Genomic DNA, 9,688 nt, shown 5'->3' on the forward strand with positions numbered 1-9,688 from the left:
ATGTAAAGTTGTTTCTTCCGAATGCACTCCAATGTAGTTTGATGCATCTGTAGATTTTCCGTCTATAGACCTTCTGCCTCAGGTAAACTTACGTGTTATATTTTTCTAACTGCGTGTCTTCCACTTCTATTTTGACTTCATTGTGAACTTGTTAAACAGCTTCTACGTTTTCTACATATCAATTTTTAACCCAAGTTCCTTTCTTTAGATTTAGCTCTTTTATCATATCTTGAAGTTCTGTGTTGATGTTAGATAAAATAATTATGTCATAGGCGAAATGTAGATGGATCTGACCTTCCCCATTAATATTTATTTTCTTGTTTTCCCAATAGTAGTAGAAAATGGATCGATCTGGAACAGACCTGGCTCATAAGAGGACAACTCACAAGCCACTGAGAAAATGACCACCGTGCACCGTGAGACCACGGCCTTTTACGACCTCCATTTTAGGGGTGTATTCATTCCCTTTTATGAGCACTTTTAAGGGGGTGACCTCGTTCTCTTTTACGACCTCCATTTTAGGGGGTGAACTCATTTCCTTTTATGAGCACTTTTCCAACCCATATGTTAATTACGAACACATAGAAGAACAGATAACACATAACACTACGTAACACACAGCAGAACAGATATCAGATAAGAATATGAAACATAGAAGGGGTGTATTCATTCTCTTTTACGACCTCCATTTTAGGGGTGAACTCATTCCCTTTTTTCAACCCTTATTTTAACATAGGAGATAACACATAAGATTACGAACGCATAAAAGAGAAGATAACACATAAGAGTACGTAACACACATCAGAGCAGATAATACATAGCACAGCTAATAAAAGAACATGGCTTATTTTCAACCCCTATTTTAACATAACAGAAATGACCTTGAGATTATGAACACACAACAGAACAGGTAATACATAGCACAGTTAATAAAAGAACATGGATTATTTTCCAACCCCTATTTTAACATGACAGTGAATACGAAACATAGTGAAGATTAGATAACACATAAGAGTACATAACACAACAAGGGTGTATTCGTTCTCTTTTATGAGCATATTTTCCAACCCCTATTTCAACATGCCAGAGACTACGAAACATGGCGGACATAGCACAAGGGGTGTATTCATTTTCTCCACCTCTAATTGAACATAGCAGAAATTACACTGAGAGTACGTAACACACAACATCCTCCATTTTAAGGGTGGACTCGTTTTCCAACCCCTATTTTAAGACAATGAATACCTATGTAACATAGCGATTGGATACGCTCTTTGAACCGATTTGGATAAAACTAGGCATATGGGGGTTTTCGACCATGCTGAGTACGAATATCATACCATTTTAGGGGTGAATTCGTTTTCAACCCCTATTTTAACATAACAGAAATGACATAAGAATACGTAACATAGCAGTGGGCCTATTTTTCCACCCTTATTTGAGCATAGTCCATTTTTAGGGTGAACTCGTTTTCAACCCCTATTTCAACATGACAGAGACTACGAAACATAGCAGAGGTGAACACACAGCAGATACATAAGACTTGTTCCACCCTTCCAACCCTATTTGAATCCATCATTTTAAGGGGTGAACTCGTTCCCTTTTATGAGCATATTTTCCAACCCCTACGAACACATAGCAGAACATCAGACTACGTAACATAACGAACATACAGCAGAGCAAATTGAACTCGTTCTCTTAAGGGGTGAACTCGTTCCCTTTTTCAACCCCTATTTTAACATAGCAGAAATTACATAGCACAGCTAATAAAACTTAACACTACGTAACACACAGTAGAGCACATAACACTTTTTCAAGGGTGTATTCATTGCATATTTTCTTTTACGGGGGTAGCAAGACCCCCAACCCTCCTCCTTTCTCATCCAGGGCTTGGGACCGGCAATGGCGGAGTTTAAAAAAATAACATCATCATACTCTCATAAATGAATAAAGCATAATATCATTAGCATCAATAGTAGTGAGTGAGAATTTGTTTAAAAAATCCTGCATCGAATAACCAGATGCACGACATGCTAAATATAGGAAACAGTAATGTCCACAAAATTGAGATAAATCACCTTGAATACGTCTATTATTCCATGTATAATACAGACAGTTTCGTTTTAAAAACCTTATATGATGTTGTATATAGGGAGGTATACCATAGCTATCGAAATACTCTCCCACACACATATTAGATATATAAACAGCAACCCAATGTTCACCAGGCTTATCACTAGAATCAGTGTTTATAATTATGGCGGCTGGAAATGTATGAATAAACAAAGGTAACTCATCGGCGGCATACACACCAATAAAATGATCTTTAGGCAAATTTTGTTGTAATGCTTCATAAAGCTCAATTGTATTTAACATTTTTTTCCCTTTAATTAATATATATTTTTCTCTGGAAATCAATTTCTAATTCTGAAGAGAATTCACCATAAATAATTGTTGTTACAGGAGATGGCAGTGCTTCTTTAAAATGAACCTCTAAACGTACACTTCCTTGCCGTTGTGGACTAGTATGAAATGCAGCACTTGCGCTTGAATCAGGAGTTAAATCAAACACCAGTAGAGTATAACCATTAGGATATTCAGCGAGTGAAATATTATTACCTTGATTAGAATAATAAATACCTGAACCTGTAAATAACGTAGAATATGCTTGTACATATAGCTTATTATCAAAATCTGGTTGTAAAGGTTTGAAGGGCATTGGATTTCCATCAACATACAATGTAAAAAATGACATACTAAAATGTTGAAAATTGAATGGATTTGTTTGATAAGTACCATTGAAAGCAGTATTAGTAACAAAACCAATAATAATACGTTTAGGCACTATGCCTGAAAACAGATCTGGAAGTGTACTATCCATAATTCCTTGTGGCAGAGTTTCTGTCTTCACCTGCACTTTTGTTATAGGATATTTTATTCTAAATTTAGGATTTTGTAATACTTTATTTTGTGCTATTTTAACTGCTGGTGATACATCAACCTTTTTCACAAGCAATGTTGCATCTGTAATTACAACTTTTCCATCAGCATCTGCGTCACCCATTAGACAAAATGTAGGTTTAGCTGGAATTAGTTTAATACGCAATTGTACACCATTCAGTAAAAATTTCTCCTGATTGAAAATATCAGCATGAATATAACCCAATAATTCAAATGACTGACTTAAAGCAGTGAGAAGAAAACGTTGTTTAAATCCTACATTAGCATCGGCCACACTGTCCATATGCCCTGCAGTATCTTTAAACCACATTGATGTTTGAAGATGCGTTGTTTTAGCTTCAGCATTATAATTTAGTAGTTTTTCAATATACGATCGATATGGATATGTATGTGAAGAGTAGGAAATAATTTGATTATTTAAATATAATTGCACTTCACTGAACATTGCATTGAGAAAATCATTTACAGGGCCGATTTTCTTATCGGCAGAAGTTAAATTAGAACCATCTGATTTAGTAATTTTACATTTAACATATAACATTGTGTGCGGTAAGTCAATATAGTCATCCCCATGACCGGGGACTACAAATTCTATTGGTGCATTATCAGCTATTGAAGCCACAGGTTTATATGGAACTATTTTATTACCTATAATACTGGTTTGAGTGGGTAAACCAGCAAATAAATCTAATTCTGATTTCATACACTCACACTGCATTTTTCTTCTCTTTTCTTACTATTAATATTCACACATGGTAAAATTTACAATACCATATTACGTCTACGAAAATGTAATTTTACACATACACTGCCATATTGGAAAGGAAGTGGATTACCTGTACTATCTCTTAAATCAATAATAATTTGATCAAATTGTTTACGTTGCACAGTGACATAATGAGGATTATCAAAAATATGTACATTATTAATACCATGCTCTGTAATATTTGTATTTATAATACGTAACAATGGAGCTACGGTGTCACCCACCATTTGTGGTTCTACAATATCACTGTAAATATACATAAGTGTAGGTAGTGCTTTTTGTAAATCAGGTGGATAACGAGCATGATGAACAACTGCAATATCTTCTTGTTGAATATGATCAAAACCTAGTATTCTGGCTAGTTCAGGAGATAGGCGTACTTGTATATGCTTCTCTTGATCTTTTATTACTCTATTAACCTCAATTCGTTTCACTGATGCTTTGACTTTTAATTGTAAATTTAATATATCACTTTTATGATTAATTTGAGATAGAATATCATCAACATGATAATAGTGGCCTGGTAAGATTTGAGTTATGTTCCAGTTTTTTGTATTTATGAGACGGTAATAAATATTATTTGTATATTTGGAAACATTCTGAAATGAACTTGTATAATGCACTTCAACAACAGCTGTTTCCCACACTCCTTTCTCCAGTACAATAGGTTGATATAATTTAGTAGTATAACAAGCAAGAGTATTTTGAGGAAAATATTTCATAGAACTATTGCTAGGAAGTGTGAGATAAAAACTATCACTTTGTTCCATAATTAATCAATCAATCAAAAATATCTTTGGATCTTTTTATCCGTTTCACACCAGCACCACCACTAAAATGAACTTTCTTTCTTTTTCGTCTTCCAGATCCTTCCAACACCTGATTTAATTTATTTTGAGCTTTATTTTTTAAATTTGTTTTAGCTTCTTGCCATCGATCATGCAAAGACTCTTCAATAGGTCTATTATTATCTAGTACATCTCCTGCTACATTAATTCCTGTACGTATCAATTCTTTACCAACAGTTTTTGCACCTTGTTTTAATAAAGGAAATACAGTACGAAATAAACCTCCTAGTAAACTACCAATGCCATAACCTTCTTGATATGGTGTACCTCTATACACATTATAATCACCTCCTGCTTGGTGTATGTAATAGTTGAGGTAGGGCTCATTCATCTTTCTTTCTTTCTATATACTTAAAAATAACAATAGATTACAATAGAATATTATTATTATTATTATTGCTTATAAGTACACCATTTGAGTTTACGGGGTGGAGGACCATCTTCTTCTTCGTCTTCTTCTGTAAGTTTTCTAATATAATCTATTCGTTGAGGATTACCAATGTACTCTAAAGGTATATTGGCTTTTGCTAATAATGTAGCAAAAGGTTTCCATCCGGCAACTGAAATATTTTTCTTACGACATCTAACAAAATCGGATATCAAATCCACTATATTTGCACCTGGAATTAATTTATTATTAATATTCACATTTCCATTATCGTCCCATTGAATATTTGGATTTTGTTTCAATTTACGTAATAAAGGTCTCGCCTTACGTTTACAAATTTCAGGAAGAGTAGATATTATTTCATCCTCCTCCTCCTCCTCCTCGTCCTCTGGTTCTTCTTCCTCCTTAGTAGTGGTAGTGGTAGTTGCTGTTGTTGTTGTAACTGCTACCGGTTTTTGAATAATATTTAAATATTTTTGTAAGACTTCTCTATATCTTGTCCATTTTTCTTCTGCATTTAAACTTTTATTATTTAAAATTTCTTTCATTTCATCATCAAGATTAGATATCGTTTGATAATGATGTAATTTTTCTGGTGAGATTAAAATAAGTTTTTGTGCGTTTTGCATAATTATTTAATTAAACTAGATAGTATACCTCCAATAATAGGTGCAAGCAATGCAGTAAGGAAACCACCTTTTTGTATAATTATTCGTTTTTTCTTTTGTTTTAATGACGGACCTTTTTTCACCAAATATCTCAGTTCCTTTTTATATTTTTTTAGCTTATTTATCTCTGTTTTATTTAATGGAACATTTCCTTGTAATACGTTATAGGAACATTCACAAATAGAGCGAATTAAATCAGGATCTGCATTTTGTAAAATTGCCTTACGTGCTTTCGGTTTTGACTTTGCTAAAAGTTTTAACAAATGTGCATTTTCCTTACTAATCATTTTTTACGGCTATTAAAGCACAAATAGTTGTTAGAATATAAACCATATTACAATTATTATTTTTTTACAGGTACATAAACATAATTAAAAGAATCTGTTGGAAAGATATTTGTTCGAACTCGCTGCTCATCAGGAGTATTTTGTTTTAAATCAAAAAGTAAATAACCATGTGCAATTCGTGTTGCATCTTGATATGCTTCTTGAATAAATTTTGTATTACCTGGATACAATTGTCGTGCGAGATAATTAATTTGAGCTTGGTCTCTAGGATTTTTAAAACAAACAATATAATGACAATTTAACGAAATATCCCGCATTCCTTTTTGTTGATGAAAAATATTCTGTGTGATAAATATTACACTTATATTTCTATGATGGCTACCCTTAGTAAAAATATCTACAATCCGATGATCACACTCACGCATTAAATCATCAATAATGACAAGATGTGGACCTTCGTGTGCTTGAAATTCATTATTTTGAGGTAAACCTTCTTTAAACGTACAGTTTGAAAGAGTATCATACAACGGTTGCCATTCACCATAACACCATACAATATTTTTAAATAACTTGCTATAATGGTCAAGAAATGTTTTAACAAAATATGATTTTCCACAACCTGTAGGACCTGCTACCATACATGTAAAAGGAATTTTCCATTCCATCTCTATTACAGATATTGTGACGACATGCTTCACCTATAAATTCTTCTTTTCTCTTTTTTTACAATATAGTATGTTTTAAATCAATCCAAGAATTTTCACTTTTTGGCAGACCTAACCATTTCACATAGGCCTTATTATTTTTCTTTCGTAACACTTTTTCAATTAAATATGTGTTTGGAAATTTTGTTAATTGTAATTCGTGTCCGTAAAATCTTCCTTCAATAGGTTTATTATTTGAGTCTACTAAGTGATATGTCGGAGGATTAGTGAAGAAAACTTTAGCAATTCGAAAAATTTCTGTACTCCAATTGCGTGTAAAACCTCTATCAAAACCAGGACGCTTAAGTTTACTAATTCTTACATATTCACCTATCTTAAATTTACTTTTTCTTTTTATCACAGAAAACTTTTTGCAATAGATGTTTGTCAATAGATGTTTTTCATTTTCTTTTTTAACAGCGTCGATAGGTTTCATTTTAATAGTGGAATGAATAGTATTATTATATTTATGTAGTAATTCCGGCAGAATGCCAATCCATTTATAATTTCCCTGCAGTGTAAATTGTCTCCACATTATGTTACGTAACGATCTATTAAATCTTTCAATAATACTTGCTTTCACATCACTGTACGTGGAATAATGTTTAATGTTATTTTGGTTCATCGCCTTCTGAAACTCTGAATTATAAAATTCTCGACCCCTGTCAGTTTGTAAAAATTTAGGGTTTTTGTTCGCTTTTCTCAGCACTGTTATAAATGCTTGTGTAATTTCTTTCCCAGTTTTATTTTTCACAGGAATAGCCCAAGCATATTTAGAGAATGTATCTATCACAGTTAATAAATATTTGAAATTTCGATTAATTTTTGCTAGACCTTTCAATTTTCCACTATTCATTTCAACTAAATCAGCTTGCCATAAATCATGAATCCCTTTCGTTATAACAGGTATTCGAGGATAGTTTCGTCTTGCACTTTTATGTAATTCTGCAACTATTTGTTCTCGAACTGATTGTGACATTTTTTTTTAATACTAATATATCCCCAAAAAATATATCATATTTATAATATACAAATCGTACATTTTACATCTTTATTATTATAATACCCCCAAGGAACAGTGTGTATATTACAATTTAAAATTTTTCTTTTGTCATCATACGGATCTAATGCTAATTTTCTTACCTGATTTGTTGTTAAATTATGGTATTTACTTTTAATTTCAAATTGTGTTTTATGGATCGTTTCGTTTTTAAATATACATGATTGATAATCGTCAAACGTAATTTGTTCTTTAACTATATTTTTCTTGATCCCTTTACATTTTTTCAATTCTTTATTTTCACCAGTTTTTATAGCATAATTTTTTGCTCGTAACCCAACATATTCAATCATAGGAACTCCACCTAATTCGTCTTTCATTTTACCCAAAACGTGTTTATTTTTTGTGCTATATAAAGAATTATTTTCAGGATAATTTGAGGTGTCAAAATACTCATTCATATCTTTTATATCGTTATAAATATTGTTAGTTTTAATTTGGTAAATGAAAGAGTCAGTATCCATATATGCAATTCTAATTTTATCTCCATATCGCGGTTTCATTATATTATAATGGAAGTTATACATTGCTAATTTGGATAATTCTAAAACTGTTGCTCCTACGTAAATTGGTTTATTAAGGGTTACCGATTTTTTTACCATATGAAACAATGCCAAATTATCAGCCAATTTTACCCAATTTTGAAACTGATTTTGCGCTACTAATTTTTTACACTTTTTTTCATTGTTAATTAATTTTATATCAATTCGTTTTCGTACATTCTCCATTGTCTTTCCGTATACAGAATTATTTAATAACTTATAGAAATCTTTTTCAAATTCAATTGTAGCATTTGCACGGCGTTGAGTATTTTCCTGTATATAAGATGCAAGCCATTTAGATTGACGAAACCATAATATTTTATGTACTTTTACCAATATTAAACCTTGTTTTAGATAAAATTGTAATACTCTATAATGCAAAATATAATTCGATTTCGATTTAAGTGTCAATAGTAATTTTGAATATTTACCATTCGGTGGAACTTCATTAGTTGGAGCACACGGAAAATCAGAATGGTATTCGTGTAAATCAGTTGGATACTCTAAATCCACTTCTAGAAAAAATCCCCATTCACTATCCGTGGGCCAATTGATAATTTTATGTTTGTCTTGCCAATTGTCAATTTTATCCTCCCACCGAAAACCACCATATGGTAAATAGTCAATCATTGATAGTCCGTACAGATTGTTCATGTCAATATACAGTAAATAAGATTTTTCTTTTTCCGCATCAAAATCATGTACGTAAGGATTATTAGCTTTGGCATATCTTAACACAGCTTGAGTAATACCTCCGCGAATCGATTTTTCTACAAACATATACATATTGATATCTGATAAAAGTTCAAGTTCAATTTTTGTTCTATATAACATGGCTTGCCATGCCAACCCAGGTGCAGTAAAACAATTAATCGGATCAATACAAAAAGCATTTAAACATGTCTTTCTAAAATTATCCAACACATCTGCTGTGAGAAGTACATCACATTTTAAATATAGATCGTGGTAGTCCCTTAAATTTTCACATTTAAACACACGCCAAATCAGTTTTGCATATTGATAATCAGTCTCGGAAATTTGTGTTCCATTCAATTTGCTACTAAACGCCTCTCTTCCAGGAAATTCAGTTTCTTTAAATGTATCTAAATTTGTTATGTATTCATAAAAATAAATTCCCTTACGGAGAATTAAAGGAAACTTTTCATCGGAAAAATATTGCTTTGTATAGACAAATTGCTCAGGTTTTAATTTTGACACCAAATTTTCGAGACTATACGGTAGGAATTTAAATAAGTCTACAAAACGTAACTCGATAGGTCTACCATTAAAATTAAAGTGCTTAGAGAATGTTATGTATTTCTCAGTGCTTTCAGCAATTACAAAAATATTTCCAGGGGTGCAACCTAATTCTTTCACAAATAAATGTGCATCATACCCAGACAAATTATGGAAGAAGACAGGGATAAAATTACTTTGACGCTTAATTTGTAAATTACACTTGTT

This window comes from Thermobia domestica, unplaced genomic scaffold (genome assembly GCF_964235325.1).
Source record: "Thermobia domestica unplaced genomic scaffold, izTheDome1.hap1.1 HAP1_SCAFFOLD_274, whole genome shotgun sequence".
Classification (NCBI taxonomy): Eukaryota; Metazoa; Arthropoda; class Insecta; order Zygentoma; family Lepismatidae; genus Thermobia; species Thermobia domestica.